Source organism: Phocoena sinus, chromosome 1, assembly GCF_008692025.1.
Source record: "Phocoena sinus isolate mPhoSin1 chromosome 1, mPhoSin1.pri, whole genome shotgun sequence".
NCBI classification, from domain to species: Eukaryota; Metazoa; Chordata; class Mammalia; order Artiodactyla; family Phocoenidae; genus Phocoena; species Phocoena sinus.
Window position 1 is genome coordinate 34713355 of NC_045763.1, and position 11965 is coordinate 34725319.

The 11965-nt window shown below is 42.0% G+C and overlaps 1 protein-coding gene across 2 annotated transcripts in view; it reads right to left on the reverse strand.

The window, feature by feature from the left end:
• The window catches only part of FOXJ3 (forkhead box J3), a 136583-nt gene extending 126433 nt beyond the window's left edge, over positions 1-10150 (reverse strand). Inside the window, exon 1 of one of the 2 annotated variants that reach the window (XM_032632952.1) lies at positions 9977-10150. The gene's annotated coding sequence lies outside the window, so the exon portion shown is untranslated. The remainder of the gene's footprint in view (positions 1-9976) is intronic. The other variant, XM_032632959.1, reaches the window with a different exon arrangement.
• Between the last annotated feature and the right edge of the window lie 1815 nt (positions 10151-11965).

The window sequence follows — 11965 nt, forward strand, 5'->3', positions numbered from 1 at the left end:
GGAACTACTATATATCTATATATTACATATACAGACATACATATATATTAGACAAAAGGTAACTTTTGATACAATGTATCGGTGTTAATAGTCTTAAAGTTAAGCTCAAATATGAAATATCCTCCCATTTACTAGTACAGTTGATCCTGGAACAACATGGGGGTTAACCCGAGTATAACTTACAGTTGCCCCTCCATATCTGCAGTTCCTCCGCATCGGCAGATTCAAACCATGTACCGTGTAGTACTGTCGTAGTCACAATAGAAAAGTATCCTCCTACAAGTGGTCCTGTGCAGTTCAAACCCTTGTTGTTCAAGGATCAACAGTAGAGAGAATAAAAGACAACAAAAGACACTGTCTCCATCCTAGAAGAATCAACACAGGTTTCTTAATTATGCTCCCAAAGCAAATCGGATATAAATATAAACGCCTGGGTCATCTACCTCAGTAAGCAACGCTCCTTAGATAAGGCAATTCTCTAGATCAAGGACTTTCAATATTTTGGAGTCAGAAAAATAATTATGAAACCATCAGCTCCTCTTAAAGCCATCTAAACACAACACCAAAAGCATTAAATTCTTCAAATAAGCTAGTCATGCTGCTTTTTAGTTAAAAACTGGAAAAACAGAAAAAATGGGTCTTTCCATATGCCTAGGATCTCTCTTCTGATGTCTCTCCCAAACCAAAAGCTGTAGTCTTTGATGGCAGGGACCCTATCAGTTACTTGTGTCCCCAGCATTTAGTACAGTTCCCAGGACATAACACATGGTGAATAAATGAGCAAATGAATGAGAGAAACTGAGTCCAATGTCCCCGGATGAAAACAAGTACCTTAAAGAATCAATGACAATTTGGTTTTTCTTATTAGAAATCTGCCAAGGAAATTAAAGCAGATGAGTAGGTTCTTAAATCCAGTTTTCACTATAAGTCAGAGTGCTACTTTTAGGTCATTTATTGATAAGTAATTACTATATGTAAACCTAAGTTCCTGGTTGCTTCTGGGGGACTAAAATTAATTTATTGACCACCAGAGCTAAATGACCAATTTCTACAAAGAAAAACCCAAAATACTTAATACACCCACAACCTGACCTATAAGATTATAATCAAATAATTTATCAAACTGATTTATTAACATAACTGCCTAAAAAGCAAACTACTTTGATAGCACCAGTGTTTAAACTACTCTTCAAAAGTGCTACGATTCACATTTTTCCAAATTCTCATTTGAACCATAAAAATCATACATGTTTATTCTTTAGTTAAAAACTAGAATACAGAAGACTATAAAAATGATATATGCTCACTGTAGAGAACTTATAGAAAATATAAACAGGTTCAAAGGTGAAAATAAAGACTACCCAAAGTGATGCTTTCTTTCCCAGTCTTTTTTTCTGTGGAGTTATAAGTTCTTTATATACTGTCACTCTTCCTGCCCATCGGCAAAAAACAATATGTTCGCACTATGGCTGTAACCCAAGCACCCTCAACCTCTAAATGTTCCAGATACAATTCCTCATTCTCTAAATTTTTATAGATGTATACTTTCATAATAATAAGACCAAATCTGCTATTTAGTAATCCTTAAAAGTTCCCTTCTAATTCCATCTCCTCCTTACTTCCAGAATTCACAAAGAATGCAAGTTCAAGTAAAAATGCATCCAATTACTGGAAATGGACCCAAATTTAACAAAGGAAGAAGCTGCTCTCAACAGTTGTATGTACCCTAGTCTGACATTATCACAAGACAATGCTCCAAGGAGCCCAGGTCCTTTGGGGTTCTTAAACTTTAATTTCTACCTCAGAAATCCAAGTGTGTGCTGCATAAAAACCTTGTCAGCTGGGATTCCATGGGGGCGCAGTGGTTAAGAATCCGCCTGCCAATGCAGGAGACATGGGGTTGAGCCCTGGTCCGGGAAGATCCCACATGCCACAGAGCAACTAAGCCTGTGTGCCACAACTATGGAGCCTGCGCTCTAGAGCCCATGAGCCACAACTACTGAGCCCACGTGCCACAACTACTGAAGCCCGCGTACCTAGAGCCTGTGCTCCACAGCAAGAGAAGCCACCAGTGAGAAGCCCGCACACCACAAGGAAGAGCAGCCCCCGCTCACCACAACTAGAGAAAGCCCACATGCAGCAATCAATCAATAAATAAATAAGAATGCAATGTAAGTTTAAAAAAAAAAACCTTGTCAGCTTTCTACTAAAAAGTACAAGACTAGAGACAGAATGCAGGATCTAGGCTCCTGTCTCTGCTCTATTAAATAACTGAGTGACACTAAGTCAATCTTAGCTTGTATCTCATTTTCTCCATTTATCAACAGGAATACAAATATTATTGCCTTACCTATATCACAGGACTGTTTTTCTAATAGATCAGAGAAAAAGCTTTTCATAAAGTATTATTCAAATTAAGGTGGAAATCTTTCCAACGCACAAATGCCCTATAATAGACATAAAACATGACTTCCCTGATACACAAAGATGCCATTTCTGATGGTGATTACTATCTACGTATACAGATGTGAGACAATACCATCAACAGGTCCTTACAGAGGGTAGACAAGTAAAGCATGTCACAGATTCACAGACCCAACCACACTAGCAAAAACTGATGCCATATATTGTTTATCTCCTGCCATGACAGTCTGCTCCATCTTCATTCAGAAGAGTCAACCTGCTCCTGACTGCAGCATATTTGACTGTTGTGTCTGTAATTAATTTCCCAAAGTTCTACAGACAAGTCACAGCAACTTTTTAGTTCTTTTTAATAATTTAATAAGCACCCATATACACACCAGCCAAAATCTAGGATATTAATAACTTCTTTCTACCATACTGCACCCCTCCCAATCCCATCCCTCTGTAAGCAAACAATTTGAAATTGTTATTAATGAGTTCTAGCAGTCTTCCTCCCTTCATCCATTCTCTCATAAACCTATGTTTCACAGTAAGGCCAGGTCTCAGCCGTAGAAAAAGCCAATTCCAACTTCTGAAATGTTTAGTAAGGTGACACTGGCACCACACTTTACCAATCAATCAGAAGATCAGTCTTATATCCTTGACACCACTATACCACTGGGCAGGACTCCATCTAGGTAGAATTCATTTACAGGTTTTAGCTTTGTACTCCAGGTAAAAACTTTAGCTAAAACTAAGTTACTTGATAAAGTCTCCTTCACACACAGGGTCATCCTAGGATAATCAGTCAAGTCTTCAATGGAATCCATGACATATATAGTATTTGAAAATAATGAAAAAATAGCCAATGCTACAGTTTAAATGTTTGTGTCCCCCCAAAATTTGTATGTTGAAATCCTAACCCCCAAAGATGATGATATTAGGACGTGGGGTCTTTGGGAGGTAGTTAGATCATGAGGGCAGAGCCTTCATGAATAGAACTAGCCTCTTATAAAAGATCCAGGAGGGATCCCTTGCCCTTTCCACTATGTGAGGATACAGCAAGAAAGTGCCAATTATGATCCAAGAAGGGGACCCTCACCAGAAGGTGACCATGCTGGCACTTGACCTTAAGACTTTCCAGCCTCCAAAACGATGAGCAATAAATTTCTGTTGTTTATAAGTTACCCAATCTGTGGCATTTTGTTACAGCAGCCCAAGCAAAGACAGTCAACATGCCAGGTTTCTAGACTCTCTCTAAAAACTTCCACCCAAGGACTTCGCCCATCTCCAAATTGTTAGCATTCAACTCAGAAGAGTTTTCTAGGACTATGTTCTAACAAGTTTCTCTTATTGCATCCCACAACAGACCTGTTGATGGGAAATAAGTCAGACAGAGCAGTGTTAATGTAGGTCTGATTATACCAAAATGAAATCACTTTAGATTTACAGTAAAATTCTTAGAGCAACCAGAGTAGTTTAGTAATTACTAGAAACTAAACTTAATGGTGCCAAAGAGTTCTTATTGAAAATGGTCCTAATTAGCTTATATCATTTTCATACTTACCCAGTATTTTCTCTTGTTACAGCATTAAAGTTTGACACCATATATGAGTCTCATTTGCTCTCCATTTGTTGTTTTGTCTGAATTCTACAGAAAAGTAATAACCACTTTGAAAGACACTGCATTCTCAGGTTATCAGCTGATATACCAAGTAAAATAGCAGCCAAGGTACGTAACCACAAAAGATTACTTAAAATAAGTAGAATGCCATTGTTATAAATATAAATACATCGGGTTCCATATAACAAAGCTATTTCCATGTCCCAGCAGATGGCTCACAGTAATAATGCTCAGTTGATCTGGTTATAACAAATTCTATTAAATCCAAAATCCTGTATAGCAGATGCCTTTTCCAATTTCAGTATAAGTCAATCTCTTTAACCAAAACACTGTGCTTTGGTTCTTGTTATTTGTGCACTAAAATCCAGTTATGCCAAATAAGATGGTCAAATTTTTTGACCGTTGTTATAAAATGCCTCTGTGGTGTTTTCTGAGTTTTGGGGTGGAGGAGGTAAAGAGTACCTCCATCTAGGACTGAAAGGCTAACTGTTCAAAATGGAAAACAAAGATTCACAGTTAAAGGGAGGCTTAGGAGAGGTTAAAGTAAGCTTCAGCTGTCCTAAGCCAAGGTTTCTGAATAGCGGCAATGTGGAAAGCTAATGACTAACAAAGCTGACAGTGAAGAGCACTGAAAATAATGCAATTTCTGAGTTGAGAGGCTATTAGCCGAGATAAACAGAAAAAAAATGTACCTGGATGCCTACACAACACGTATCTCTGTACACTGAAGTGTTAGATTGATATTTAAAAGAAATGTGGATGCAATGTCAACTTAATTTTGCTGTTTGTTTCCCCAACTACATTCAAAATCCAATCTTCATATTCTGGTCATACCCTTACTTGAAATAATACCCTCTATTAATTCATAACACAGTTAACAGTAGAGTGATAAGAGTCACTGAGTTCTGAAAATAGACTGCAGGGGTTCAAATCCTGGTTCTTTCCATCCCTAGCTACATACCCTTAGGCAAGTTACTTAACCTCTCTATGCCTGTATCCTCATCTGTAAATTTTTGATAACAAAAACACCTACCTTTTAGAGTTGTTGTGAGGATTATATGAATAATAAATGAAAAATAGTTAGAACACTTTTGAGCCCATCCTAAGGCCTCAGAAAACGTTAGCTATTATTATTACCACTACCACTATCACCATCATCACATTAATCCCCAGTAAAGTTCTGAAAGAAAGGCAGAAATATGAAATGACTTATCTAAATCACAAACAAGTGACAGAACGAAGTAGGAAAAAATCTCATTTTATGTCCTGAAGATCAAACATTACAAGTTACTGATTCCCTAAGCAAGGGGATTTTCCAACCTCTCTAATTCTCCAGGAATTCACAAGAGGCTCCTTTAAGTTAGAATAGCAGCATAGAGAAGTGGAAATAGCAATGGGCACGCACTAAGATGATCTAATTGCTCCAACACTGACTTAACTCGGCAATCTTGGGCAAGTCACCTAATCTAAACTTCAAAATTACTCATCTTAAAAAACGCTTTGCCTACATCACAGGGTTGTTGCATGATAAAATAGATAACACATGAGAAAACATATGTAAACCATAAACACACCATATGAATGTTCAAAAGCCATGTCGTACTCATCTTTATATCCCCAGTGCCTAGCAGAATGCATAGTAGAGGTTATAATCTAAAAGACAAGCCATGAGAGGGATGGAGTTGGCAGGGTGAAGATTAAAATGAAGATAGGGAGGATTTTTAAAAGAGTAAGAAACCCCAATGTCCATCAACTGATAAGTAGATACTTAAGGTAGTAGAGCCATACAATGGAAATTCAACAATAAAAAGGAATGACATACTGATACATACTACAAAAATGGATAACCCTTGAAACACTATGCTAAGTGAAAAAAGCCAGACACAAAAGACCACATGTTGTATGATTCCATTTATACAAAATGTTCAGAATAGGCAAATTTACAGAGATGGTAAGTACATTAGTGGTTGCCTAGGACTGGGGAATGAGGGGGAAATGGAGAATGACTGTTAATGGTTACAGACTTTCTCTTTTGGGATGATGACTGTGGTGATGGCTGCACAATTTGGTGAATATACTAAAAATCACTGAACTGTACACTTTAAATGGGTGAATTGTATAGTATGTGAATTATCTCAGTAAAACTGTTTAAAAAAAGAATAAAAAGTGTGAGAGAAAGTATTAAATCACTGGCTTTAGAACACATTTCTTTTTTTTTAAGAAAAAAAGTGAGTTTTCTGATATTTGAGTAGCTTGGACATGTGGACAAGAATGGGACTGGAGGAAGCAACAGGAGAAAATACTAAGAATTACACCAGACCACAACATCTCTACAAAGCCTTCTGTGGAAAGCAAATCTGGCATCTCTTCTTATCCTTCCTTTCAAGATTCTAAGGTTACAAATCACCTCCTGGTTCAATAGTCTTTTCATCATGATGATTGTTTCTGAACTCTGAGACTACATCTGATACTGTCTACCACACTATCCTTCCTATCCTTGGCTTCTGTGGCACTGATGTACTTCCTGGTTCTTCTCAGAATGCTTTACCTATTAGCCTATAATGTCACCCACAGTTCCAAACCTCAAAGTTCTTTCGCCATCATGCTACTAACCTCCCAACACTCATCTACTCACATATTTTTTTTTTACTACCAAATACAGCCCTGGTAACTGCACAATCTACATTGCATCTCTGTTCATCTTATAGTGATATACTACAGGATTCCTCTATTCAAATCTTCATTATCTTCACTAAGGTTGGGAAGCAGTGGTATGACTCAACCAAAATAATTCCTATATATTTTTTCTTTTGAATAGATCTGTTTTTCTAATTGTTGTGCTTAGATTAATATTAAACTAGCCTGCATTTCCAGAGCAAAACCAGCAAGGAGAAAAGGCTATCGGGAGTTGCAGAAGACTAGCCTTTTATTGAAAACCTGATTGTATACAATCGAAGTGCTGACCATAACCCACCTTAGCTCATTTATCTACACAGTGACACTTTCCTAATTTCCTCATCATTATCAGCCATTCTCCCAGGATTCTAGGCTTTAATCTTTCAATGTTTAATTTGCTCTCTTCCCTTGGCACACATTCAGTCATCACTAAGTTCAAATTAATTTTTACTCAAACATACATCCTCTTATATATTCTATACACCCTTTCATAGGACAATATAAAGATTAAATGCATAGGCTCAAAGGCAAGACTGCCTGGGTTCAAATCCTGGCTCTGCTGCTTACTCTCTATAGGACTTAGGGCAAGTTACTTAACCTTTCTGTAACTCAGTTTCTTCATAGGAATAATAAGACCTTATTATGAAGATTTTATGAGTTAAATACATGTGAATACCTTAGAACATTGTGCCTGGCATACAGTACTCAATAAATGTTAGCTATTATTTTATTCCAAACATCACCATTTTATCTCAGACTCTCATCATCTTGTTCCTAAAATTCTCTAAGAGCCTTCTAGTCAGTCTTCCTGCTCCAGGACATTCAACTAATTGTGAAAACCTTCCTCAGGAACAATATGCATCATCGTCCTCTCAATGTTTAGAACCCACTGTGGTACCCATCAAATTAAACCCTATATCCTTAATAAGGTCCTCCACCAATACACACTCACCAAGCCTAAACTCATGTATTCTCATTCACTAATACAGATTCCCTATGCCAGTCAAACTGCTCAATATCTTTTGTACATTGCCACGTCTATGTCTTTGCAAATACCCCTTAACTAAATACATCTCTTGCCCTTAGAAAATTCCAAATTTTCCAAATCTCACTTATACCTTTGACTTTGGCTGCACTGTTATCCCAACCAGGAGCTTGATGTTGCTTGGAATTATGAATGATGCGCTGTTTCCCCAACAGAAGTGTGAAGAGACCACGTATTTTATTCCTTGTGCCTCTTCATGCAGACCACTTCACACGCAGCACTGTATTTTGCAGAAGTACACAAATGCTGACTGACTTAACTAAATAAATATGCCTCAGAATGCATCGGAACAGCATTCTCTATTTTCCACTGCCCCACCCATACTTACCATGGTGAGGATGGACAGAATCTGTATTTAAATATTTTTATTTTACATACCTAGAAAGAGAATATACTAACAATTGTACCAGATAAAAGAAAAAACAAACATACACTTCAAGAGAATTCACATATGAAAAACCAAGAAAAAGTGAGAACTGGCCATTTTGGAATCTAAAAAGTGACTTCAAAATATGAGGATTTTTCATTTCACCAAACTAATGAATCAAAAAGAGCCAAAATTAACATGTCCTGACCCCATCCAAAAAAATACCTAATAAAAGCATGAGGAAGACCCCAGCATCTTCAGCAGCACAAAACCAAGAAAATGATTCACCTTAACTCCAAGAAACACAAAAAGAAAACAGATAACTAAAAAATTCAATCAAATCTTTAGATACTACCCAAAGAGAAAAATAGAGAGGAGTTATTGCTTTTCTATAAATATCTGCTAAAGTCTAGGAGGAATACAAGGTTTCTCTCACTGCTACCGTGTCCTGCTCCCAGTTAAGGGAGCAATCTGTGGTCACAAAAGAGCAAAACACAGGAAGATGGAAACCTTAACCTGGAAGAGACATTAAGGAAAGAAACTACTCAAAACACGTTTCAAAAACCAGAGAGTGCAATGATACTCAACAGAAAGAGAGGAAAAGTGAAATAAAAGAGCTCCCAGGAAATGAGTGACTCAGTGAAACTACCTAGTGCTGCCTTGCAAATAAAGAGCTATGCATGTAACACATCCATGACATGCACACCTGCTTCACTAGCAAACAAAACAGAAGGAAAGAATAAAGTAAATGTTAGGAAAAGACAAGGAAGATGCCCACCAATCTCTAACTCCCTGGCCAGCCCAACTCAGCTCATTCAGGAATCCAACTAGGAACAACTGAGACGTGGATTGCACAACACAGAAAAGAAAACCCTTCGCCAACCATACACACAAAAAGTAAAATGGGGAAGTGAAAACTATGCACCTCAATGCATCAGCAGCTAAAGCATATTATTCTCTCTTTAGGATTAAATGGTAGAGAAAAGAACAAGAGCAGCTAAAGGAAGAGGAGGAAGATGTCAATGAAACCAAGTCCCCTACTGGTCTCAATTTCAGAGAGTACAAGTCTTGCTTCTTCCAGCTGACCAACAGTACGCCTCGGTAAAGCAAAATGACCCTAACACCTTCCACGCCACCCGGAGGAAATCAGAGTAAAAACCACCCCGCTTTAACCTCCCTCCTCACTAGCTGCAAAAATGGAGCGGGGGGGGGGGGGGGGGGGGGGTTGGGAGACACCCTACCACGTGGGCAGGATGCAACACACACAGGACAGCAACACGTCCGCATGGAACGGCTGCCTCTGCCCAATGCCGGTAAAGGCCACGGCGACAGGATGGGTGGGAACGCAGGCCCCCGCACGGGCCTCCTCACCCCGAAGGGCACCCCCGATGCGCGAGATACTGGCCGCCTCGCCGGCCGAAAAGCACCCCGGAGCTTGAAAGGAAGAAGCTGCATCGTGCCGGGGTAAGGGGGCTAGCCCAGGCCAGAGGCAGGTCACGGAGGGAAGACGGCCACTGTCCTCGGACTCGACGCCCCCGGGAACTCAGTCTGGCTCCCCCGGGCCTCGCCTGGGGGGAGGGGCGGGAGGCGCGGAGCCGCCGCTTCCCAGCTGAGGAGCAGCAGCAGCTGAGAAGCGCCGCGGGGGAGGGAGCGACCCAGCCCTCGCCGCCCGCCAGGCCTCAGCCTGGGCCCGGGCCCCCTGCCCCGCCCCGCCCGCCGCCGGCCCCGCGACGCGACCGCGGCTGTGAGGAGGGAGACGGCGTCTCGAGGAGAGCAGCCCCTACCTCTGTCCCGGGAGATGCCCCGGCCCCGCCTCCTCGCCCGCCGTCCCGGCCCGACCACCCCGGCAGCCGGCGCTCACCTCAGGCTGCGCAGGCCGGTACGGCCCGGCCGAGCCCCCGGCCGCTGTGTGCGTCTCCGCCCCCCGGGAAACGTCCCAACAGTGCCTGGTGCGAGCGGCCGAGGCCCGGAGCAGCGCCGAGAGCGTCGGCAGCAGCAGCGGGAGCAGCCAACATCCGGGGCCGCGCACCCGGAACTACTTCCCAACCCGCTCCCCTCCCGCCCCCGCCGCTGCCGCCGCCGCCCCCGCCCCCGCCTCCTGCGACGTTGCGCCACCGGTACGGCGTCAGCGGCGTCACGACTCCTCCGCGGTCACAGTCGCGGCAACGCGCTTGTGATCCCTCCGCTGGAACAAGTAGTGCCCTGGGACTCACGGGGCCTTGCTTCTGTGTGCTGCAGGTATCAGCCAGGCGCCGGCACCTCCGAGCGACTTGAGGCGAGGATGATGGCTTGGACCAGGTCTCTGCTCCTCAGAGTGGCGGCCGGGGAGGGAGGACGGCGGGGGCGGCTCTTTAGTTGAGGACAGCAGGGACCTCTGCCTGGGATCCTGCCCAGGGATTCCAGAGTCCCGTCTTCCGGAGGAATGGCGCCTTGTGACCTCTCCGCTAACCCCCTCCACCTCACCTTAGCGATAGGCACCTTAGCCTCTCCGGAAGACCGGGCACCACGGATTCTACGACCCCCACAAAGGCACCTTGGACCTTCAGGACCCTTCTTCCAGAACGTCACAAGTCCCGGGTTCCAGACCCATCTCTGCCGAGGCCTCTCCCGTACCTAGCCTTGGTTTCCTACTCCTTAAAACAAAGGATTTGTAGCTGAAAGACCTTCTGATTCTAAAGCTGCTGCCCAGGTTATGGTCCTTACTGTCAACAGGTGGAGCGCTTAGAAGGGTAGTTGGGCGACTTGTGAACTTTGGAATTTAATTCTAGTCCGTCTTCACTGATTCTTTCTCTAAAGTATCAGCACTGCAAATCTTCCCTGCAATTTCACATTTAATTACATTCAGACTTATTACTTGCTGTTGCTTCTTTCGCGTTAGTCACATATAGCACCAAGCATGCTTTTGAACTCATAATAGGTACTCGATATTTGGAAACTCAGATAATTTGTTATATGAATACTAGGTTGATTGGACGAGATGAAAAGGAGAGGCCTGAGTGAATTGACCTTGGGAACCTCTTTTGATGTAGTCTCATAGAGATCAGATGAAGACCTCCGGTAAAGAGCTGAGTACCCAATGGCTTCAGCAAACATTGAACACCTGCCATTTACCAAGCATTTCTAGGCACTGAGGAGTCAAAGCACTCCTATATTCCTTTTCTACATAAGACTCCAGCAAGATTCTGAAGATTAAAAGATTCACTCATTCATCCAACAAATATTTGCTGATCACTACTAAGGTTGTCAGACACTATTTTAGTGTTTGGGTTGGATCAGTGAATAGAAGAGTGGGGCAGGGTGGAAATACCCTTCCCTCTTAGAGCTATCATCTGAGTATGGAGTGAAAGATGATAAACGTAACAAGAAAAGAATTTGGCGTGATAGAAGGTGTTTAGTGCTATGGGGGGAAAAAAATAGACCAGGGTAAGAGGTATGAGGAAAACTGGAGGTAGGGGGGTGGGATTTTTTTTTAACATCAACCATTTCTTCATCAATAATGTGTTCATTTACTTCAACTGAACTATGTGTTAGGTGCTGGGGTTTCAGTGGAGAATAAGCCAAGCTTCTGCAGCTAGTAGAGACCATATGCCAGGTGCTTTCACTTGACCTCTCATTCAGTGCTTTCACCAGGTCCCTAAGGTAGGACTCCTGTGTTCATTTTTACAGCTGATGAAATTGAAGCTGAGAGGGCTAAAAACTTGAGCCGGGACTCAAACCTAATGTCTTCTGAGTCCAACTCCCTTTCCAGCTTCTCCTCAGCTGAGAACACATATTTTTCTGTTTCAGTACACCTCACCTCTTTCGTCAAGTAAACTCATGCATTAATATAGGTGAATGGCCTTAGATCTGC